Source organism: Ictidomys tridecemlineatus, chromosome 3 (assembly GCF_052094955.1).
Source record: "Ictidomys tridecemlineatus isolate mIctTri1 chromosome 3, mIctTri1.hap1, whole genome shotgun sequence".
NCBI lineage: Eukaryota > Metazoa > Chordata > Mammalia > Rodentia > Sciuridae > Ictidomys > Ictidomys tridecemlineatus.
In genome coordinates this window covers 193,758,708-193,785,566 of record NC_135479.1, presented here as the reverse complement: position 1 = coordinate 193,785,566, position 26,859 = coordinate 193,758,708, and positions in this window count along the sequence as shown.

Here is a 26,859-nt window from a genome sequence, read left to right as displayed (position 1 = left end):
TTCTTTAAAATTTATTTCAATAAGATTATCTCCATGACAAAAGACATTTTGGGATGAACAGTAGATTTGGCAGTATTTTGTTGTTCTGATTTTTCTAAGAAGTCTTAGGACTGAAGACTGACTAATGGGCATTAAGATCAAAGCTGTCAATCATGACTTTGTAGAAAACATTTAAAAATAGAGAAACTGAACATAAAACATGTAAAGAAAGCAAAATAATTTATAAATTTTGAAAAATATAATAAGGTCTTTCATGAAAAGTATTTTGCATTAACTGATGAAATCTGATATATTTTGTACAGAATTGGATACTTTGATGAGGTAATAAAGAGTATAAATATCAGTATTTCTATAAATATCAGAGATAAGAAAATGTTTTCTAGGGGTTTAACATCATTTAATCTAGATGCAACAAATAAGTATAGTTTTATGTATGATTATGTATGTTTCTTAGAGACCCAGCATTGACTACTTAGCTGATAATCTGGTTAAATGACACAAACAGCATTGATGGACCCTTAAGAAACTAAGACCCAACTACTAAAAATCCCAAATTGACGATTAAACAGAAAAGCCATCATTTTCTCTTTGTGTCAATATTAGTGACTGGTTTGTCATTCCTGTTCAAAATAGCTTGATTTAAATTACTTTTTTTAGCCAAAGGAATAAGAAAGCTGATAGTTACATACAATTTTTTAATGGAAATACAGATCATTTCTTTGTGTAAAACTTGTTGTGATTCTACCTCTTTAACAAAAGCAAGGAATGTGATTCTTCATCTTCTTCAATAACCAAACTGTAGCAACATCTACATCGACCATTCTTCATCTTTCCATGAATTGTCCTTGTCCTAATACTCCAGAATTATGAATAGGAGCCAACAGAGCCATATACATCCTATGTAAAAGATGCCTAACTTCTCCTTCCAATAAAAGGGAGACATTTTACATTTATTCTGCTCATAAGGTAGAGCATAATATTGGCGCTTGACTTTTATTTTAAACAGACATATTGAGATATAATTTATATACATAAAATTCATTTAAAATATGAAATTTTAGGCTTTTTAGTAAATTCAAGGAGTTGTGCAACCATCTACACAAACTTGTATATAAATATTTTCATCATCCTGAGAAATAAGTCTTGTGTTCCTAGCAGTAACTCCCCACTACAGTTCCCACCCCCTCATGCCATCCCCTATCTATGCTCCTTGGCAACCAACAATCTATTTCCTGCCTCCATAGTTTTAACTATTCTGGAGATTTCTATGAAATAGAATTACATAACATGTTTTAAAAACTATCTTAATTTAATGACAATGGATACTTTGGGTTTATGTTGCTTATATTGTTATTTTTGCATTCAAAGTTGTTGATATTTGGCATATATGATATTTTTGTTACTTTTCCTAAAATAACCACAGTTTATAGTCTCTATAGAATACATACTATATCAATCCATTATATTTTAGTTAGCAATTTTATAGTGTGGGACTTTAGATTTTAAACAATCTCAGTTTCCTTCTCTTGAATAGTTAGTGGAGAAAAGGAAAATCTTTTTCCAAGTTATTATCTTATTAAGAAAAGAAAACCACTCACTGATTTTTATTGACTAAAAAATAAAAACACATATGAAATTTGCTAGATCCTGTTCTCCTATCTACTCTGTGGAGATAAAAACAGGCACTGGCCATGACCTGGCTATATAATCTAGGCTCTTCAGAGGGCCAAGTCTGAAAACATTAATGTCTAAGTAAGTGTAATAAGATTAAACTAGGTGAATGAGCACAAACTAAGTGGATCTTGGTGCATGATATGATCAGCTACTGTAGGATATCTACTGCAGTAAAGACACTAACAAACTAAATGGAAGGATGACTAATTCAAAGGAGATTTGCCAGCATGTTCCCTCAGCCAGCCAGTGATCTTTAGATGGGTGTGTGGTGACTCTGTTAAAGGTTAACAATGCATTTACCACCATTCACTTCCTTACATGTGTTCCTTCTTAGAACAAGGCTGATGTAATGACTATGATGGATGAATTCTAACTCTGGTACTAATAGTACCAGAGACTGAGGCTAAAATCTCAGTATGATACTGTTCCTTGAACAGACTATCAACTTGATGTCTAGTTGATTACATAAGATCCCTCTCATTCTGGAAAATGCAGCAACTCATCATTTTGAGAATGCTGCACGTATCATATCTGGTTTTGCCTCTGCTGTCTACAATGCCTCTGCCAGGGATTTCTGAGTCTCTATGTCCATATATCATTCAGAAATTTTTGCCTGGAAGAATGTGGAATTGCCCTTCAGCAATAATATAAATCTTGGAGGTGACATTCTGTGGGGTTAATTTATCCTCATAATTGCAATGTAAATGTTGAGTACAGTAGATTATATGATGTGTATCCCTGATGGCCTGAATGCCAAAGGAGAGAAGGGCAAAAGTAGGATTGATTCATTGACTCAGGTCCTTATTACTCTATGACTGTTAGGGGAAGTTTAGATCCCAGCCCTGAAAATGCCTGGGTTGATAGAGTATATGTAGGAGAGAAGTTTATGCCCATTAATATAATCAGAATTCCCTTACACTGAAATGATAACTTCCATCTGGTAATTTTGAACCTCGAGTTAATGAAATGGCAAAAAGGGGGGATTTATTACAGGTCTGTAAGTCTCAACAGTGATTATCATGCAGAACTAAGATTATTGCAACTCTGAACTTGAGACATTCATTGCAGAGTGTCACAGTGTGCTCCTGTCTGGTGAAAGTAGCAAACAGAAATTGCATTCACAGGCCCAGGTACAGGCAAGTTTTATGGGTCTACAAAACTTCTGGCCATGGTGGTGGGCATACAAGGTGAACGGTAGAAAGAAAATGATTGATATTCTTTATGCTTCAGAACCAGCTGAAACAGATGGGAGCTTGTTTAAATAACCTTTCATTTCTTTGTCTTTTTATAGGGTATAGTCACATGAAGTAACAGAGTGCGCTTGGGAGAGACCCATGTAGCTTATAATGAAACAGAAGTGGGTTGTGTTATTCACTTTATACCTGTGCAGACCACTTCTGGACTTACCTGCAACTATTATAAACAGTTTCCTAGATGCTGATCACTTCCTATGTCAATCACCTGTGCATTTCTCTTTTCCTGCACTGAGGACTTTTCTAGAACCACAAGACCATGCTCTGCTATACTCAAGTATAGTATGGAAATTGTGCTTCTGTTTATTCATCTGGAGTTAATAGTGACACAATAGGGACAGGAGTTAGCAGAATACCCCCAGTCTCCCCTACACCATAAGGGAAAGTTCTGATAGAGGTTACACAGTTGGAAAAAGCTTCATGCTGTGAATAGACCCAAGTTGCTCTCAACATTACTCTTAGCTAATGAAACCTTTATTAGTTTTCTTCATTTTCATCAATCATAATCTGATGCCTTACCTGCTCTTAGCAGTACCACCCACCATAAATTGACTGCCTGAATTTAAATCTTGCTCCAAGCTTAGTTTTGTGATGTGACTCCAGGCACCAGCAATATGCCTGTTTGAAATTATTTGCAGGATTCATGAAACTCATGTCATTCAGAGACCCAGATCAATAGACTGTGTACTAATTGGTTCTAAATCTCTGTGCATAAAACTGAGTTTAAACATTTCAATTGGTACAAGTAATAGAACTTCTCTCTAAAAATGTCTATGTCCTAATTTCAGACATCTGTAAATGAGTGCATCACATGATAAGAGGTATTAAGGTAGCATACGGAAATAAAATGGATATATAGCTATTGTTAAACTAGGGCGATCATCCTGGGTTATTTAGATGATTGCACCTCTGAACATTCTTAGATTGCCACATGAGCTTTTGGGCAGACATCTCATATCCAAACAATAACAAATATAAAGTCTTAAAACAGCTAATTAAGTTAAAATGATGTAATCAGGTTGAACCCTATTGCAATATGACCAGAAGAGGAATTCAAGGGACAAACATGTAAGCATGAAGACAGCTTATCTACAGTCCTAGAGGAGAAGCTGCAGAAGAAAGTAGCCCTGCTCACATTTTGATCTTACACTTTCTAGCCTCCAGAACTGTGAAGTAATACATTTTTGCTGTTTAGGTCCTGAGTCTCTGATACTTTGTTATGGTGGCCCTAGCAAACTCATAGAAGCACCAAAATGTTTCCACATTTTCCAAATTCTGCTGATTTTCTAAATTTAATGAACTCATCAAAACATAATTTCTTTTTTTTTTCTTTTTTTAAAACACAACTCTGAGAACAAGGGAAATAAAGTTGCTTTTTAGTACAATTTGTAGAATTATGGATAGTTACACTTTTATAATAAACCTTTCTTTGAATAATTGTATAAAACTGAATACTATTTGAGAATCAGTTGTTCTTCAACTTGGAAAGCTATTGATTTACTAAAGACATTTACTCTTTCTCTAAATTGCTGTTTGGAAGGCAATGTTGATTTAAAGCTTTTTTCCTCCATACTAAACTACAATTGAGCATTATCTCTCTAAGATGGAAAATATCAATTCAAACAGTTATTTTCTTTCTGAATTTATACCTTATTTTAATGACATCTGCAGCCTCTTGAAAGTGGTATTGAATCTTAAATCTCAAAGTATAAACATTTGGCACATCAATAACACAGTGAGTTAATAACCTCCTCAAGAAAGTAACCAGGCTGATTTGTATGTTTTGATTAATTGAATCTTTAAAAAAGTCAATAAACTATATATAATAATTTAAAACCTGACTAAATGTCAAGAAATGAAAAGTTTTTGGTCATTTAACCTAAAAAGTGATCCACAGCTTCAAAGATTCAATTTGAGCAAGGAAAATTAATATATATGCATATACATATTAAAATTAATATAAATAATTTCCAGGTTAATTGATAACAAAGTGTCTTTTATTTTATTTTTTTTTAAATGTGTATCATGATTCTCAGTAAAGTGCACTCAAGGATAGAGATAAAGGTTTTACAGACAGCCTTATGTATCTAATGTATTCAACAAGCATGACGGATGGTGTATCCAAACACATTTTCAGTTTGGCTTCCTGCCATCCCTTTAAACTGTATCCTGGTTGTTGCTGGTGGGAGTCATAATCTTTACCTGTCTCTAGTTAAAAAACAGAGACAAACCCCATGATCAATAGAGCAGAAAAGTCATAAGAATATTTCTAATCTTTGTAAATTAATCTTCAATTCTTTTATTAATGAGTTATATATAGTAGTGGGGTTTATTTTGATATATTCAGACATGCATGGAATATAATTTGCAGAATTTCATGCCCCAATACTTCCACTTTTCCTCACCTCCTCTATACTCCTGTAACCCTTCCTCAACTCAACTGCTCTTCTTTGTATTACTTGTAAATATACTTGATTTGAAACTGATGTTTTATATCTATACATAAAGGTGAAGGTCACTGTGATATATTTATATATGAACATAATTTGGTCAGACTGACCTCTTAAGTTTAGAGCTCTGATTCATCTATGGTTTCAATTATTAATGGTACTTAAAAGGACAGGGTAATACCCAATCATTAAACTAATTCCAAGTGCTAGGCACCATGTTCAGTGATTTTAAAGATCATTCTCTTGAACCTTCCCAGTGACCCCTGAGGTAGAGGCTGAAAACATCTCTGTTTTACAGAAGAGAATTGAGGCATATATATTTTAATTCGTTTGCTGAGAGTTACATAAGAAATGAATGGAAGAAGTGAGTTTATATCTAGAAATCTGAGTTAGAGCACACAATCTTCCCAAACGAAACACCCATTATCACTACTTGTCTCCTTAATTTTATTGTTTTCTTCTCTCTCTTTTTTTTTTTTTTTTTTTTGACCCAAGAAGTTTAGAGAAGACTGGGAAGATTAGGGTAAATTAATCTAAAGAGATTGGTTACTTACTGAACTAGTTTATCAGAAAGACATGGGATTAATTACTTTCCTCTGTTTAAATTGTAATCATACAATTTATGAAATTGGTTTTGTGAAGTAGTTTCAATTCTGAAAAACACATTTAGAGTGGCTAGTGCTGAAGGCTTTCTTCATTATAATACTCGTTGTGATGATAATAATGAAGTAAAGGAGAGAAAAAAGAAGTAGAAAAAGCTGATTAAATTGCAGAATGTAATGGACCTATCTGGAACTTTATACTATCTGTAAGTTTTGTTTTCTTTTTAGGTTTTATAAGCGGCCTTGAGGCTTATACTAGTACTTTTCTATCCTGCTTCAAGTGTATCCCAGAGTGATCAAGACCTAAGTTAACTGCACAAAATGCTACAGTAACATTTTCACCATAACTGGGCACCATCGAAATATTACTTCAGTCAATGTTCTTTTTGCAATTGAATGTGAATAATTGCTTTTTAAACAATAGGAAAAGATTGCTTACAATGATTACCTACAAGCAGCATGTGCACTGATGTTCAGTTTCTGTCCTACCCTTTCCTTCAGGTCATACTAAAATCTCTAGAACATACTCATCTCTAAGTGAAATCAGCAAACTAATTCCATGCAAGGGATCATGGATGGGTCATAATCCCATGCTGAGGAGGTTCAGCTAAATATGTAGAGGTGGACAACAAAACAAAACAAAACACAAAAAACAAAAGAGAGAGAGACCATATTTGTCCACCAGATAAGTTGCAATTCTCAATGTTTCAAGTAAAAAGAGAAAATAAGTACCCTTTTTTATTTGGGGAGAAGCCTTGGTCTTTCAGGCACTGAGAACCTCTTTACTTAAAATGGTACTTATGACTATATATTAATGTTATTACAAAATAACTCTTCTGTATTGTCCTTTATTTATAACCAGCAGATGTTTCTGCTTAATGTAGCGGGCAGAAGTCCAACCAATGGCTGTGCATAGCCATAGTGTGTAGCAAGAGAAAAGGCAGGCTATGCACAAAAGATAGGAAGCCCCTATCCCACATTCCCCATGAGCACCAGCCATACCCATGAAACAATAGCTTTACCAAAGACAGGGGTAGATGGACAGATATATGAATACAGGGGACATGTAAGTAAAGGTTAGGATATGACTCTTTAGTTCTCTAAGGAGAATTGTCCTTTAAAAGTCATTGGTCACGTACATTTTCTACTTTACATAGTATTTTACCTTCATGATAGATTTCTTGCTTGGAAATACTTTCAAAGTGGTATCTTTTATAAAGAAATATTAAATAGCTTCAAATTGTTCTTGGGGGAAAATGTATTGTCATTATAGATATAAATATAGATGAGAGATAAATAGTAGGTATTCTCTTTATTGTGGTTTATTATTTATAAATTTAGCAGACAGATAAATGTCCTTGAGAAAAAAATAGCTTAATTGATAAAAGGGAATTCTATGGATGTAAGAGAGCCTTGTTTTAGTTTTTAGGCAACAGTAGTTGAATCATTTAGTTTGCAGATACTGAGGACAAAAATGTGCAGTGAACACAATGAACATCTTTAATAAAGTGAGCATAGAAAATGTGTAGAGAAACCTTCCAGATCACCACCAAACGTGCTGTGGTGAGGTAGGTTGAGACTTTCAAGGAGAACCACCAATTCATATCGAAAGAGCATGAATTTAGAGGGATGAAGAGCCACAGTCCTTATGTACCACAAAGTCTCTATGAAAGAGGACACTCCAGTTCCACGTACAGCTGCATGCAGGTCGAAGGGTACACCTAGAAACAGAGTATGCATGGGTTTGGGCCGATGCTTGCCAGGAGTGAGGACACAGAGCAGGAATTAAATCTATCCACTGTTATTCTGCTACCAGATTAATGATTATATAATTTTTAAAATCAACACTTCTTGAAGTTATCTTCCAAAGAGAACGTGAGAGTGAAGTGAATTGAATCTTAATATACATGTATATTAATATATACATATGTATATTAATATAAAATACATGTATATATACATATATATGGCAAAAGAGCATTAAATTAGATTTTCTTTGCAAATGAACTAACAATTTAATCTGTGATTTTTTAAAAAGCTGTTTAAAGAGATTTTTTAACTTGTACTATCACCTTCTTTGTTGTATATATCTATTATTTAATTAACTATACATTTTATAAGGTTTCCATTCTATCTAGACCACTATGTAATTATTGAATAAAATGAAATGATAAATAAATGAATGGACTAATTTATTTTTTATTATCTATATTCTCTATCTATTTCCCCTACTTTTACTCCAGAGGGAAGAAAACATTATTGAGAAAATGAAAAAAGACCAAAAATCATGACATAATACATATTCATGTTCTCTAGCTTAAGATTGATTTTTGTTGTGGGTCACTGATATTTTTATTAGCCTCTCATTGTCCTTTTTAAATCCTCATTTCAAAATCATGCTGTAATCTTCACCCTCATTAAGCTGAGGTCATTTCCTAGTTTATTGAGACAAGACTGAGATAATCTGCCATTAAATTGGTTCCCATTTCTCATTGTTTCTTTTTCTGAAGTATCATTCTTTGCCCATTATTTTGCATTTAGAATGATACCCAGAATTTTAAAAGGGATATTTTTACCACAATGTGAAATTTTAGAATCCAAGTCATTAGCAAACACAACAGACATTTTGAAGAATTTTTTGAGACATATGGAAAGAACTTGGAATAAAGAAGAAAGCAAAACAGGAGTAAACTGCCATCTAAGTTATGCATGGCAACAGCTACTATGCACATTTGTAGGTGTTTTGTGACTGAAATTAATTAGTAGAGAATTCTCTCTTTTGAAGAATATGTGTGTTCACTTTCTTCTAATGACACTTCCAATGACACAGTGCTAGCCTCTTTAACACCTTGCTATTTTAAGGAAGGGAGACCAGTATTTATGTGTGTTTAGCAACCTAAATTTGAGCTTGGTATTTCAAGTTAGTTTTTGAGTGGAGAGTATATTTTATTTTAATGATGAAGATATGAAAGGATTGGGAACATTAAGAAAGAACTATACAAACCATTTTTTTCATTATTTATTATAATAAAAAACATAGAACATGATATTTGCTATGTTAATCATTTCCCAGTGTACACAATTCATGGTATCAAACATATTCATAATGTGCAAGCATCTTCCACCTCCAAAACTGAAATGCTATACCCACTAAACATCAGCTTCTAAATCCTACTTCCGCCCTGGTAACTACCATTCCATTTTCTGTCACTGTGATTTTGACTATTCTAAGTACTTCAAAATGGGAATCATATAGTACTTTTCTTTTTTTGTGATTGATTTAGGTTTTATAGAATGCACCCAAGGTTCATCCATGTTGAGGATGATTTATATTCCATGGCAGGAATATATCTCCTTTTGTTTACCCGTTCATCTGTCAATGGACACATGCTGTGTTCACATTTTAACTGTAAATGATGCTGTTATCAACATAAGTGTCCACAGTTAAACTCCAATATTAAGACTGACTTTAAGGAGATGAGCATCATTTTCCTCACTTTTTTCCTCTTGCAGTAGTAGAAAATGAGACTGGAATTTCTCAATACCAGTATCACATTAGTCTACAAAGGAATATTAAAAACAAAGCATACTGTAGAAATAAACAATCAGAAGAACTGTAGAAATAAACAATCAGAAGAACTAATTCATAACACAATCTGTGATAAACTGAAGAGGAATTTCTAGGGATGATTCTCATGTAAGAGTATGCTTTGAAGTTTCCCAATTGATTCTAAGGTATAGTTAGGGTCTAGAACCACTGATTTACATCATTCAGTGGTTTTTCTCCACCATCCTAGGAGAGCAGTTTCACCCATGTGTTTTTCCTCTTCAAGAACACAATTCAAAGCTAGGCATTTTTCTGGCATTAGAATGCAGTTATAGTAGCTAAAGAGTTCCCACAATATGCTGCTTTATAGTTTACAAGAAAGTGGAAGTTAAGCATTTGTGATGAACCAAAGAATCGGTAACATTTGATTTTGATTAACAAATAGTTACAACTGGACAACAAAAGAAAAAAGGACCACTGAGACTTGACTGTGTTTGTTCAGGTGTAAAAATTCTCATTTGTAAAAAGGGCACCCTCATCTGTCAGGGATTTATTATATTATTTAAATAGGCAATTACCATCACTTAACATTGTTCTTGACATATTTTAGTATATGCAAAATATCAATATCCATCTTTTATTTTTATTAATAAATTAATTGATTTACTTTTTTACTGAGAATTGAATCCAATGGTGCTCTCCCACTGACTTACACTCAAACCATTTGTCTTTTTAATTTTGAGATAAGATTTCTATAAAATGCTGAGGCTTTCTTTATCCTCCCAAGTTAGTGGGATTACAGTGTTGGCAAAATAAATAAATTAAGAGTAGTTAAACAATAAAAAAATGTTAATGGGGTAAAAGAGGAACAGGTCTGTTGCCCACTGCGGGTATGTGTGGAATTGGAACATTTATTTCTGCAGGGACTGGCACACCTAAACTGAAATATAGAGTGAAGGAAACAGAGAAATGAAGAAAAGAAGAAAAGCAAGGGTCGTTTTCTACCACAACCTCCCAGAAAATAGCCAGCCCTTGATTTGATTAAGTATATTTTCTCTGGAGAGGTTTTATAAAACCACTGTGATGAAAAACAATCTGCTAGGAGAGAAAATGTTTGAGAAATGGTTATCTTATTTCAGTCTCATATCTTTCCTTTATCAAAATGCATCATATTCTGTACTAAACCCAGGGCACTTCAGATTGTTACAAGCCCATTCAGAATTTGGGTCATATGGTTGAGTATAACCTAGAATGGAAAAACTACAAATTGAGCACAATTGAGGTTTTGGAGATGAGTTTTTCCACTGAACAAGTGGCTAATATTCTGGCATCAGTAAATATGTAGAGGTGTATATTTGGGTAGAATTTAGCTAATAAATGTCAGCAGTTGAGCAAGCCTACTCTTGCAGAAATGCCTGTATACATAATCCAAAAGTGCTTGTCTCTGTGTGTGTATGTATGTGTGTGCGTGTGTGTGTGTGTGTGTTTGTGTGTGTGTGTGTGTGTGTGTGTGTTTGTGTTTAGCTTTACTCATAATACAAAGAACTGGGGAGAAAAAAAAGCAAACAAAAATGCACCTCAATGAATAGTAGAGGGAATAGGAAATGCATAAACAAACAAACAAACAAAAGTAAGAAACAGTTGTAGACGTAATCTGGAGAAATAAAATTAATTTTGGACAAAAATTTAATATCACAAAAGAGTGCTAAATGATTATATTTAATATAAAGTTCAAAATTAATATTGATTAGTATTTTCTCATTTGTAAACAAAAAATTCAGAATTTAGCATTTCATTCCTTTTTTTTTTTCCCTGAGGGTACTGGGGATTGAACTCAGAATCACTGGACCACTGAGTCACATTCCCAGCCTTATTTTGTATTTTATTTAGAGATAGGATCTCAATGTGTTACTTAGAGCTTTATTTTGATGAGGCTGGCTTTGAACTCACCATCTTTTTTGCCATAGCCTCCTGAGCCACTGGTGGAATTTCATTCTTGAAATGGAAATGGTAAATAAAGTTGTAAAGGAATTTCTGAGAAATTAGGAAAATGCACTAAAATAGATAATGGGTGTTTGAGTCTGTATTTTATAATCATTTATATTAATTATATATTTTATACATTTTTCATATATATATATAAGCATCTTATAAAATCAAACACCTTACCCGGTTAGTTAAATAGAAGAATAATCGATGAAGTGATTTAAATTAATTTTTAAATGATGTTTTATTAGTTTTAACTTTTAATTACACTATAAAAATAATGACTTAGCCTAAAGCTACAGTGTTATAACTTTCTTCTTAATTACTTGAGATTAGATTGAACACTAAATAAATATAATATTAAGGCTTTGGAGAAACACTGGAAAATTTATAGCAAAAGAGGACCTTATTTACCATTTGATTATTCAGACTTCGTAAATACCTAGTCCCTCTAAATACATTTATGATCTGACATTTCATTCCGTTTTACCAATAAATTCGTCAGATATTCTAATTGATAAGTTACCTTCCTATTGTTTTGGCATAGTCAAATAATTATAATTGATTATCCCAAATTGAATAGTGTTAAAATGTAATAAGATTAATTGGAATTAGATTATTTGAAACAAAAATAGAGTATCCTGTATTATCCATTTTGTCCTTGAGATCATATAGTTTACCTACTCACTGGACACACTGGTAATAATTGGTATAGAAAAAGCAGGATGCCTTTGCACACATTATAATTGATCAGTTTGACAAACCATTAAAACTGTGATGGCTCTTTTAAGAATGTTACATTTAAAAAAAAAGTCATTGAAAGTCATTTGAGGGGGTATTTGAGATTTGTGGATATCTCTCAAAACAAAATAAGATGTAATACCATATTATTATAAAAGAAAGAAGATTGTTTCATTTACATAATAGTTTAATATGTCCCACAGACACTTGGAGTATAAATGAGTTTTAGGTTCACAGAATATGAGCAAATCAGAAATTTTTTTCAATTTTCATAATTTATTCTATCATGAAATTTATATATATATATAATTTATGTATAAATATGTATATATATATCCTCCAAGATTAAATAAATAATATTTATGTCTCCTTTGATATAGCTCATATTTTATAAAATTATATTCCTAATAGCAAGTAAAGTATTATAACAATAATTAGAAATAAAAATATATTACTTTTATTATAGGCTATGAATGCCTTTTTGATTCTTTAAAACATTAAATTTATGTTTACTTGAAATTCAAATCCAAGTAATTTAAATACCAAAAAAAATTAAAGAAAGAGAGATAATCTTAGATTTTAATGTGAAATCATATTTTTCTGAGTTAATTAAATGTGTTAAACTTATAAAGCTTTTTAAACAAAAGAGGAAACTTCAATCTTTACAAACAAATGAAAATTTAAATCTAACTTATTTTATATTATAATCTCCATCTTTTGGTATTCAGTACATTTTTATTGATAGAACTCATATCCTTTAGCTCCACAACAAAAATGTTAAACACCAAAATAATAAAATAGAAAACTTATTTTCACACTGGTCCTTATCTCTATCTATATAAATCAAAGGAAGTTAATATTATACAGATATACATTAATTTAAATTTACTACTTCAATGACCATTATTGTCAAATTTCATATGTTATTTTTATTTATAATGGTGTGTTCATCTTGTTAACACATTTCTTCATTAATCCATTTAAGAATTAATTCATTACAAATTAATTAAGAATTGAATAACCAGTCTACATTTAACTACCATAACTTTTATGTCTCATCTGATCCATTCCAAATGAATAATGTGAGTTAAAACAAATGTTTGCTAAGTAATTATTGTTTCAAAACTCTCTCATACATACTCAGCCATTTTCCACATTAATTACTTCTTCAAGTCCCTGCTATGTGGAAATTTCAGTGCTGACTCTTTAGAAAATAATAATAGTCAAAATAAATAGCTTGCATGCCTCAATTTTTCCAGTTATAAATTCGAGTAATATTACTGCCAGAAAACAAGATTTTTAAAGTAGGATGTAATGCATCAGCAAGGCTTATCAGTAATTAACTACAGCTAGAATAAGACTCTATTAAAAAGGGTTCTGTGTTTGCAGAAAGCAGGCAAGATAAATTGACACATAGAATGGGTATTTTGGTATTGTTACTTAAAATTGGCAGGAGATAGTATTTCTTTCTTTCTTTCTTTTTTTTTTGTTTTTGATCCTCTATAAATATAATATCTGAAATGAGCAATCTCCAGAGACGTTTGATAGCAGAATAGTGGAAGAAATCTCTAAACCAGGAGATAGGTCAATGTAAATAATTTGATCCGAGAAACAGTGAAAACTGGAAAAAACACAGCCTCAGCAAAATTCAGGAACCTACCAAGGAGATTACTATATGATTTAACATGGAATTCTAGAAGTAGGAAAGAAGGTAAAGAAGAAGGAAGAAAAAATGTATTGAAAAACTAATAGTAAACATTTTTTGTAAATTTGGTAAATGGCAAATATTTTGAGACTCAAGAATCTCAGAGACCCCAAGCAGGAGAAAATGGAGAAAAACCACATCTAGGCTTATCATAGTCAGATTGCTAAAGAAACATATTTATATGTCCTATTTGAAATCTAATTTATCAGAAAAAAATAGCTTAAAACCATGAAACAATACCTAAAATGTCAATTGTAAGTAAATCATAAGCTAGAAATTGTGAAAATATTCTTAAGAACAAAAGCAAACTATGGATGTTTTTTAAAGAGAATTTAGAAAAATTGTTGCTCATAGAATTACATCTCAAACAACAATGTCAAAGTGATTATTGGACTGAATGAAAGAAAGTGAATACCATATAGAGGTTCTATTAGGTAGGAGTTCAGGGACACCTAGATGATAAAGACAGGTTATTAAAAGTTGCTGAAGGATAAGACAAGGAGACAAGTCCTGTCCCTATTCATAATATGTCCCATTACTATGACAGGAGATAGTATTTCTTTCTTGCTTGCTTGCTTTCTTTTTTTTTTTTTAAGTTGTAGATGGACACAATACCTTTATTTTATTTATTTATTTTTGTGTGGTGTTCAGGAATGAACTCAGTGCCTCTTACGTATAAGGTGAGTGCTCTGCCACTGAGCCACAATCCCAGCTCCAGGAGATAGTCTTTCTAAGCAAGCCTCCTTAAATGTCTTTTGATCCTCATATTTTTTTAAAGAACACAGTATACAAACTTTGAATCATTTTTCCCCAGTACAGTCAGAATTTTCTATTCATATTATGTCACTTTTGTATGTGTGACTTTTGGACACTTAATAATATGACAGAGATTAAGGTACACCAGTAAACAACAACGCTGCACAGACAATGGTGCCTTGAGCCTCTTCTCTCTCATTTGGCCCACTCTGTTCTACCTACCAAAGTGCTACCTTAACCTTCAATAAATCGGTACTCTATTACTTCTCCATTTCTCACTCAATTCATTGTTAAGGACCCCAAAGACCTCGACCCCAACTGGACACTCCAATGATAACATTTCTATTATTTAGGAAAGAAAGAAATGCATCAAAAATGATAAATTTCATGTAAATAGACTTTTTCTTTAAAAAGATAATCTCAGACAACTATATTTTAATACATTAAAACTGTCATTTTAAAAGAGAAACCTATAGCAATGTCTTATGGGATCTTTATTATATTAGAATAATCCTTAAATCTTAAGAATACAGGATGGAGTATGTAGTCAGTGGATTTAAATTATTGCAACATTTTGCACTTTACTTTTAGAGGAACAACATGCACAATAAGTACACTAGAAATTTAAGAATGAATGTATATTGTAATTCCTGGAGTAACAACTTGCACAGTTTTCCCAAAAGTTAACTTCTTGGATATTGTCTCTCTCTCTTTCTCTTTAATTTAGAAATATCTTTTGGATTTGAGATGTCCCCCCAAAGCTCCTGTGCTGATTCAGGAATATTCGGAGATGAAATGATTCCATTATGACAACTGTAACTTAATCAGCCCACTCTAATTTGAATAGACTGACTAGTGATAATTATAACCATATAAGGTATGACTGGAGAAGGTGGATCCCTGAGCATGTGTCCTGGAAGGGTTTACCTTCCCTGCAATCTCTTTCCCTTACTCTGTCTGCTACCTGATTGCTATGAGAAGAGAAACTTTCCTCTACCTTGACTTTCTGCCATGCACAATGTTCTGCCTTGCCTTGTCCAGAGCAATGGAATTAGTCGACCATGGACTGAGCCTCTGAAATCATGAAACTAAAATAAACTTCTCCTCCTCTAAGTTGTTACTGTCAGGTAGCTTGGTCATAGAGATGAAAAGCTCACAAGCAGAATGAAGTAAACATTGCAAGTGGAGAAAAAAAAGATAATACATTATGTTAGGTTTTTTTCAAAACACTTTTAAAAAAAACAAACTCAGTTTAGATTTTTTCAAGTAATTTTCTCTTATCTTGTTTATAGATTTTTACCTTCTTATATTTGTAATACCACTATATAATGATAATTTATGTACCTTGCTTTTCTTTTCATTCTAACTTCCCTGTGAATATGTACATCTGATGAATATCGGGACCTCCACTTTGGGTCTTATGCATCATCTCCAGGACAGGTACATTTCCATTTCTCCCAAGAAGTGATACAATTCCTAGACTTTACTCTTTTTTTTTCTCTATGCTGGCACAGTTTACTTTCTTTCTGGGCACTGAAATATCTTCTATCTTGCCAGTACTTTTGCCAAAATACATCACATTTATCCTTGGCTTTTATTTCTGATAAGCAATATAGCTTCGGGTACAGGGACTAGCAGAGGTAAGATCAATGGGCTCTGTAATATTTTCTCCTCTTTCCTGCCTTCCTTCTTTCCTTCCTTTCTTCACTTTTTAAAACATTTTTATCATGCTATAGTTTGCATATCTTCATTTTTTTCAACTATTTATTGTAAGTTTAAATTTCAGTATCTGTTCTGTTTCTATTGCTTACTCCAGAATCACTTTCTTACAGGAATTTATCCCCACTTTGTCATTATGCATGATCATTTTATTTTCTCTTTTTTCCTAAGATCTAATAATTCACATATTTTATTTTTATTTTTTGTCTTCTCTTGCAACTTTTTAGTGAAGTAAAAGCTACATTTATTTAAAAATATATGTTTCAAAATATTTCATCAAGATTTCACTTTCACTGTCAATATTTGTATATATTTTGTAGTGTTTAACATCTGTTAGTAAATTTTGGTCCTTTTTTAAAGTTCTACAATAAAAGTAGTCTTTTACTGTACTGACAGAAATATGTTAATACCTTCCCTCACCCATCATAAGGGTCTTGGATATTATTTTATAACAAATCACAAGTTAACAAGACAAAAGCATAATAGAATTATTAAGACTGAAGTTTAATGTGATACAATAGAAACCTCCAAACCAAGAGGAAAGGAATCTATTTTTATGCTTAGATTTGATAAAAAGTGGATATCTATATAGAAATATAATACCAAAAGGGTTGACCTACTGATAAAAGAAAAGAGAATAAACTTGGAAAGGTTCATATGTTCAGATTCATCTTAGTCTGACTATGTGCCATTCTTAGTTATGTAGCTGACACATGGAGTGAGGAGCTTATGATCCACTGTCAGATAAGGCAGGGTAACTCTTACACAGAAAAACAAGCTGCTGTTAGAAAAATATTTCTATTTTCTATGACCTTCTTTAGAGAAGAGGGCTTCTAGTGTCTTCAGCCTGCCTTGGAGGAGAAAATGGAGCAGGATAAACAACAGAGGAAAGTCATAAGGATCTTGCTTTTGAGCTCCATTCCTTCAATTCAAAATATTTACCACACCAAGGCACCATGCTCTGGAGTGTTATTTTCTGGGTCTCAACACAATAAATGATTTTAGATTCTCTGTAGTGCAAGTAGTAATAAATTGGGGTTTCTGGCTTGACTATTTGCAGAAGTTCTTTGCGGGTGAGTTGGGAAAGGGTTTAGGTGATCTTCCCCTTTTCTCCTATCTCAGAGGATGGTTCTCATAGTTCTTTATATACTTATGTTGTCTATGATTCCCTTAATCCAACTGGATCAGGGTGAGAAATAAGTTATTCAATTATCTATATCAAGGAATGGTACAGCCATCTTCAAAAGCATAAATTACATCTTTTCCCCTGTTTAACTAAAAATGCTCTTGACCACAATTTTATTGTTATTGTTTGCTTATATTTCTCTTTTGCTTTTATTTGATTTCCAGAAGTCAAAAGGAAAATGGTAACTCACAGAGTCATGTTTACAATGGAATTCAGTATTATTTTATATTCATATAACTGTAGTTTTCCCTTTTCAAATGAAATTAACATATTATGTTTTACCTTTTCAAAAATTTTGCATTTTAGTTATTTTGCAATATAGACAATTTCTAAAGAGAAATACCTAGTTTATGAAGAAACATTCATGTCATAGTTTTAACAGAACATTGGAGTTAAGTGTGTATCTTTTTAAGAGGTATACATTGATTATTTTATAAAAAATAATATGGAAACAACCCAGCATTGATTCACTCTTATAATCTTGGAACCTTAGTAGAAAGAGGCAGGTAGGTCATAAGTTCAATATCACTCTCAGCAATTTAGGGTCTTGGCACTCAGCAACTTAATGAGACACTGTCTTAAAGTAAAAAATAAAAAGGACAGTAGCTGAGTAGTTCATGTAGCTCAGTGTATTTACACTGATTTAAAACCCAGTGTAAAAAAAATCAAATAAATGAATAAATAAATAAATAAAACAGGAAAATATTATAATGAATTAAATTTTATTTTTTTTCCTCCAATTTGGGACAAAAGCCAGTAAAAATTTAAATCATCCCTATTGCAGGAGAAAAGTTTTTGAATGATTAATAATAGTATGAGGTATTTCTTTTTCACGTTTAGTTTTACAATTTTATTGATGATACACTAAGGATTAAAATAATTTCCAATTTTACATCAGTAACCTAAATATGACATTTTCTTCTGTTAACTTACAAAACGAATAGACCTTACTTGTGTTGGAGGTGCATTTCCATAACCCATTCATAATATCCCAAATGCATACTGCTTGTAAAAGGGAGATCAATACTTGTCTTACAGGGATTTTAAAAGAGAAAGATAAAAATCAAAACCCAGGAAACCTCACACTAACACATAATTGAAAATAGAATTTGAATGGTTTCCAAACAGACATTTGTAGCTTCTCTTACATACAGCAGACATTTTCATTAAAAAGGTTTCTCGCTAATAAATTGTATATTTACTAGAGCTTTGTTCTCAGTGTCCCTATGAGATGATATATCAAGTTCAAATGCATCAATAAAAGTGACTTTAATATCCAGGAAGATACTGATGCAGCTGTTTGTTTTCCAGCAGAGCCAGTGACTCGTAAATAAAAAAGTAAGGCCATCATACCTTGGGCAAAGTGGCTGTGGTACTCTCTTCTATGGCTCTAATATCAGTAAATCAGTCACTGACTCAGATTTCTGAAATCTCTATTTCAGAAAACATTTCAGTCTAAAACAATAACAGCAACAAAATCATTTACAAAAATAGGTAATATGCCTGAGTCAAAGGAAGTTCATTTTCTAGGAATTTATTATAAATTTTGTATGATTTAAGAGTTTTGAGATCTCATTACGTAAACAAATAGAATGTTTTATCTAAATGTCATGAGGAAGAGATAAACAAATTGAAAATTAAGTCAAAGAAACCATGTCTTAAATTTGAATTTAATCAGCTGCCTTTTGAAGAAAAAAACATTTTTATGTATTTATCCTCACAAAAATTCTAGTATGTATAGAGATAAATATTATTGCCTCATGGAAAACGGACACTTTTCCAAGGTGGGATACAGGGTTTTATATGGAGTCTGCACTAAAGGATAATCCTCCATCTAGAATTATGTTGGAATGTACCATGCTATAATTTTAAATAAGTAGCATTTGAAATTTTACCGTCCACCTCATCCCAAAAACTGTTATCTATGGAGAAAAAGATTGTTCCTATTGGTTTCAGGATAAGATCATCTTCTCAGTTTTCATAAATCTTCCTTTACCCCAGGAAGTACCCATAATTATGTCTTATATCCAAGAAGTATGTTTCTCAGCAATATTCATTAGTTTACTTGGCATTTCCAAGTGCCCCTTTTTTATTACAACTCCTTTTTTAGGCAAGACCCTGAAAAATATCATATTAAAAATTCATATTATTCATAATTTTCAGGAAAAATTAACAAAAACCCACATATACACATAAAATGAGTTTACATTTTTGCAAAATCAGAACTTGCAAGGACTAACTTTTGCAGTGACATTAAAAAAACAAACAGCATAACATCCAAAGTGAGAAAATTTGTTTTCCAAAATCCCCAATTTTATTTTCTGTATTAGGCAGCTTTCAATTATTGTAATACTTCTACTACTACTACTACTACTACTACTAATAATAATAATAATAATAATAATAATGCCCAAGATAAAATCAACTTATAAGGACGAAAAGGACTGTCTCTTCCTCTGGATGTAGTCTGTATTCTCCCTTGAATGCATATTCCTTGATGCATCACAGAGGTGTCCCTTGCTATTGCCCCCATTCTCCTTTTAATATGTGTCTACATTTTGGGTTGGCGGTGATACTGGGGATTGAACCCAGGAGCTCTTAACCATTTAACCACATCTCCAGCCCTTTTTTATATTTTATTTAGAAATAGGGCCTCACTGAGTTGCTTAGGGCCTACTAAATTTCTGAGGCTGTATTTGAGCTCGCAATCCTCCTGCTTTAGACTCCAAAGCCACTGGGATTACAGTCCTGGAACACCATATCCTACTCCACTTTCTTAAATAAACCTCTGTCTATCACTAGAAGGGGAAACATAAAAGAGGAATGTTGTATTTTGGCTCACAGTTTGGAGTTTTCAGTCCAGTCACTTGGCTCTGTTGTTTTTGGCCTGTGGTGAAACAGTACATCTTGGCAAACAGAAGCAAAGAGGAAAGAAAATGGCTCACCTCATGGCAGCCAGAAAGCAAAGAGAGAGAGGAACACACTGAGTGTACCAGTATCCCTTCAGGGACACCCCCAGTGAACCAACTTCCTTCCACTACCTCCCACCTCCTAGAGTGTCCACAACTTCCCAATAGAAAAATGGCCTGGGAACCGAGTCTTTAACACATGGGGTTTTGGGGGGACATTTCAGATCCATACTAAAACAGTATTCCTTACTCTTCTGTTTTGCTATTCATAGTGGTACTTTTTCATTTTCATATTGTTCTCTTTGGTATTTTCTTCACTGTAAAGTAAAAGGCTTAACATGAATTTATAATATAAAAATTATTGCCATATTTCTCATCTTCCAGGGATTTTTTTTTTCTATTATAAGTTCTAATGCTTGCTAGTCAAATTAAAGTTATCTTATGGCACTTAGGAGAGAGAATTTGGGGAGCCTGATGCTTCTATATTAATCCTGAAATCAAAGTATATAGAGGCTACATTATCTGCACAGTAAAGCTCTTTTCCTTTCTAGCAGAAAGGTATAACTCCTTAGAAAGTCTTAGAAGTCATCATGAATGAAACCATGATAATGGCAAATATCAGTCTCATTTAAGAAAAATTACTTTGGCATGTTTTTTTAATTTCAATTATGTTTAAATGTATCCTTTGAGACAGCTCTTTGTGTTTAATGGTATAATTCACTTCCTTTATAATACTCATGCTCTGGTACCAGGAGAAATATATGTATGTGTTTATTTATGAATAATCAGGACTGATATAAATACCAGGTTAGTGGTCTAAAACACTGCATCTTGGAGAAGAGTATATTTAAAAGGAAAATCAAGAAACACTGAAACTTCATCCATTTCTATTAAAAAAATTCTACCATAAAATATTTCTTTTTTTCTGTTAAAAGTAATATAAAGACACAAAAATTCATAGCTGTTATACTATAACTATTATATTTTGTGTACAGAATCAAGGTGACCAATCTATGAGCAGCTTTTATAAGGTAGCTGCAGAAGATAATCTGCCCATGTAAATGTTGTTAAAAAAATAAACTTTTCACTCTTGTCTTCAATAAAGAAACAGACTGTAATTTTATCATTAGATATAAAATATTTTTTTATTATTCAGGCATCAAAATTGAAATTGTATGATGTTTAACAGGTTAAGTATTTGAGGCACTTCTTATACAAATAACAAAATTTTTAACACTATTCTTATTAATATTTAATTGAATTGAGGGTTCTGGGAATCTGTCTTTATTCATATCTGCCTATGATTATCAGATTCTAATCCAGAACATTTTTAAAGTTTTAACTTCAAACCTGTAATTTATTTCTAATATATTCCATATGTATTTTTAATTTGATATTCAATTTCAGGCAATCTAAAGACATATTATTATTTCCATTCACGGAAACTAAGACTCAGGAAAGCAATGTAAACTGCCAGTATCACAATGTAAGAAAATGTCAATATTGTGTTTGGACAGAGGTATTTGTTGTGTAAATAATTTTATTTTATAACACTCCCTTTATCAGATAGATAGATAGATGAATAGATAGATAGATAGATCAATCAGGGATTTAACCCAGGTGTGCTTAAGCACTGAGCCACATCTCAGAACTTTTGGGTTTTTATTTTGAGAAGCCAAACCAAATTTAAACAAAACCAAAGGATGAGAACATGGAATGCAGGGAAAAAGAAGCTGAATCCAGAAGGAAGCATGCAAATTTCCCAGATTAATGCTAAAGACTAAAAAATCTCAGGGTGATGGCTACATCTCAGTACAGAGGAATTCAAACTGCTAGAGAGGAATAGAGGGTTTCTGGGAGTATTCCCAAAAAGAGAAAATGAAATGGGCAATTTGTACTTTATTTTTGAAAACAAAATAAGGAAAAAGAGAAACACAAATGCAGATCCGATTGTTCTCTGTTTCCTTTGGGTTTGTTGTAGCAAAATACTGCATATCTAGGAAAGAGCTCTTCCACTGAAATATAGTCCCAGCCCTAGCTTCTTTTGGTTTTTAATTGGTAGATTTTACTGTATAAAATGATTTTATATTTACAGAAAATTGACCAGATTATTGAATAGAATGAAGGGAGTTCTCACATATGGCCCTCTGAAAACAACTTTTGTCATGGACCCTTGTATTTCCTTTGTTATGATGAATTAACTAATATTGATACATTATTAAAGACTATATTTTGCATAAAATTCACTACATTCTACAATGATTTTAAAAATTATTTTTACATTTATTTTAGCTGATACATAAAAACAAAAAGTGTCCATTTTAAAGGAGTATCTATATGTTTTGACCAAGTTAAAATGTCATGTAAGCATAATTATAGTATCATTTTGTTCACCGACAAATATTTACAATCCTGTCAGTTACAAATTCATCTTCTATTATAAACATTGAGTATTCATATTTTTTTAAATTTTAGTAATAGGTAAAAATGTTATTTTTTCATGCAAAAATGTTTTGAATTGCATATGCATTGTGAAATGGTTAAATCTAATTATAAAATTCACAGCCTCACATTGTTATCACTGTAGTGAAAACACAAAATACCCACCCTCTTTACATTTTTGTATATTATTGTAGTAAACTATAGTCAGCTTTCTATATAATTCATATCTTTAAATTTACTTCTTATATGTTATCATAACTATATATCTTTTAATCATTATATTCCCTTCCCACACTTCTTCAAAACCACACATCCTTTGTTAACACCATTTCACTCTCAATTCTATTAGACAAACTTTTTATATTATACATATAAATGTGATCATGTAGTACTTGGCTTGCTTCTGACTTCAGAACATTTACATTTAAAATGACCTTTCTTGGGCTGGGGATGTGGCTCAAGCGGTAGCGCGCTTGCCTGGCATGCGTGCGGCCCGGGTTCGATCCTCAGCACCACATACCAACAAAGATGTTGTGTCCGCCGAGAACTGAAAAATAAATGTTAAAAAAAAAAATGACCTTTCTTAATTTCAAGTTGATATTTTTTTAAGCTTGCACATGTAAAAAAAAATATTTAGTTCCTGTTTTTCTAGGCCAGAGTTATTTCACTTAAAATAATGTCCTCCAGATTCATCCATATTGTACTATATCATAGAATATCATCCTTCTTTTTGTGGTTCAATAGTATTCCATTGTATATGCATAACATATTTTCTTATTCATTCATTCATTAACAGACACTTATGTTGATTTCATCCATTGGCTATTGTGAACGGAGCTGCAATAAATAGACAGGGCTGATACTGCTTCAACATACTAATTTAATTTCCTTTGAATATATATCCAGTAGTGGTATTGCCAGATTATATGGTAGTTCTTTTTTTAATTTATAAATATTTCAAATTTTTATAAAGTTCTTTTTTATTCTTTTTAGATATACATGACAGTAGAGTTGAGAAACTACCATAGTGTTTTCCAAGGTAACTATTCTAAATTATATTGTTACTAATAATGTGTCAAGATTTAGATGAAGTCATATGGGTAGATCCTCCATGATGGGATTAGTGTCTTTGTATGAAGAGAAAGAGGTACCGGAGTCTTCTCTCTCCACCTTCTCTCTCTACCATGTGTTGAACTGTAATGTGGGAACACAGATTTCACCATAACCCAACATTGCTGAGCACCCGTATCTCAGACTTCCTAGACCCCAGAACTAGGAGAAATGTTTTATGGCATAGTAGTGGCATAAATCACCCATTTAATAATATTTTGCTAAGGAGCCTGAGCTAACTAAGACAAGGAGACGACACTCTTATTCCACTTTCTATGAATTCTCCCTCAATATTTGGTAAGGATTTAACAATGAAACCATCTGAATCTCTTGCTTTCTTATTTGGAATGTAATTCATTTTTTATTCATTTTTTGTAAGACATATAGACCAGTTTAGACTATTTCCAGTTGTGTAAGCTTTGGTAATTTCTTTCTTTTAATTAATTCATCTATTTTACATAAGTTAACAGATTAGGGGAAATAAAAGATTCATACTGTTTCTTTGTTATCCTTTTGATGATCATAAGATCAGTAGCAATTCTGTTCCATTTCATATATTAGCAATTTTCATCTTCTTTGTTGTTCATTAGTCTGTCATGAGGTTTATCAATATTACTGATCTGTTCAAAACACCAGGTTCTGGTTTCATTGATTTTTATCTATTGATTTCCTGTTTATAATTTTACTTATTTCTTCTTCAATTTTAATTGCTTTTCCTTACCTTAAGATATCCTGTTCTTTTATTCTCTTGTTTCCAGAGACATAATCTTATCATTTTTAGCTATTTTCTCTTTTAATATATGCATTCAATGTTGCAGGCTTTGTTATAAGAGATCTTTTCATCATATCTTAAAAATTTTGAGAACTTGTATTTTTATTTTCAAGAAATTCCTTTTTTTGTTCATTCCTTCTGAGTTTTCTTCTCTGATCTATTTATTATTTCATATGTGTATTTAATCAAACTATTTTGGAATCTTCCACCTTTCTGTAATTGATTTCTTATTTAGTACCTTTGTCATATGAAAGCATAATTTATTATTTCTATTTCACTAAATTTTTAAAGACATATTTCATGGCACACCATTTAGACTGTCTTTGTGAATGTTATCTATTAGTTTTATAAAAAATGTGTATTATGTTATTTTGCTGGATAAAATATTCTAAGTGTCAGATACCTTTGATTAATGTTGCTTTACATTAAAGCTATATCATCCCTGAAAATCTGCCTTCTAGATCTATCAATTACCAACAAAAGGGTTTCAAGTGTTTAACAGGAAGAGTGGATCTCTCTCTTATTATGTCTCTGTCACATTTTACCTCACATATTTTGATGTTCTGTTGGTAAGTTAGTGTAGTGTCTTCATAGGAAAATGATCCCCTGTCTTTAAATACTATACTTTTGTCCCTTGTAACTTTCTTTATCCTCTCTTGTATGAAACTAATATAGCTACTCCAGCTACTCTTTGTGTGATCTTAACACGCTATATTTTTCTCCATCCCTTTACTTTTAAGTTCCGTGTGTCCTTGAAAGTATATTTTTTTCCCCTAATAGCCAAAATATAGTTTACTCTTTTGGATTCTTTTTGAACCTTTGATTTCTTTTATATATCTCCAAGATCACTGACCCATATCTTAACATATCTTCAGTCTACTGATACTCTTTTCCTTCATAATGTCTCTTAGATTGTTTTTCTTTTATTTCTATAATTCTTTTGATCCTGTGCCAACTGTCACTCTGCTTGCATTATTCATCTGTGCTTGCATGTTACCTGCTTTTCCATTAAATCCCTTAAATTGTCCATTGTAGTTAATTATACTCCTTAATTGATATTTCGTAAATCTATGTCATACCAGAGTCTAGTTTTGATGCTTGTTCTTTCTTTTTAGACTATTTTTTCTTGTCTTTTAGAATGCCTTGTAATATTTTTGAAAGTCATGCATGATATATCAGGTGATTGTTAACTACAGTAAACAAGTCTTCATCATGAACTAATCTATGTATTTGGCTAGGATTTGCTATCTGCTGAATAATGTTCTATTTAGGCTATTTTAGGTGCCAAAGGCTATAATTTTAACTAGTTTCCTCAGTTATTTTCCCTAAACTCCCGTTGTATGTGTTTTAATTTTTCCTAATAATTATTTCTTAAATGAAATATTTCTGCTCACTTAGTGGTAATCTTCACAATTTTGTTATATTGAAAACTTGCTGACATTGAGTTAAGGTACTGGACAAGGAAAGTATTCTATGTCACCATTAAGTATTTCTTTTTGATGGACCTGAGTCCTATGCCTTTCAGAAGTGGTACTTGACCCTATTTTTTGCCTCCCTACATGAGGAAAAATGTGCAGAGACTTTAGAAATGTCTGATTGCATTTCCTTGGTGAAGTAGTTCTGCTTAGAGTGAAGGCTTTCAATGCAGACAGTGATGGCAGAAAGTTTTAAAATTGTTCATTTCTCCCTGGCTTCTTTCCATAATGTTAACTTTTCCTCTCAGCCTGACCAAAAAATGAGGGGATTTTTCTGTAATCTTCACCATGAAAACCTGACAGGCTCCAGAGGACACACCCTCAAGGGTCTTAAACCCCACTAGCCACCCAGGAATTCTCCCTCTCACCCTTCAGCAATTTGGCAGTTACCATTATGTTCTTCTTCCTACCTCTGAGACTGCAGCCTACTCTGTCTTCTCTTTCCAGGAAGCTGCTCTTGCTGTGTATTCTGTATTCATCTCTCTCTAGAATTCAGGATGACAGTATGCTCTGTGACCTCAATTTTTGGAAA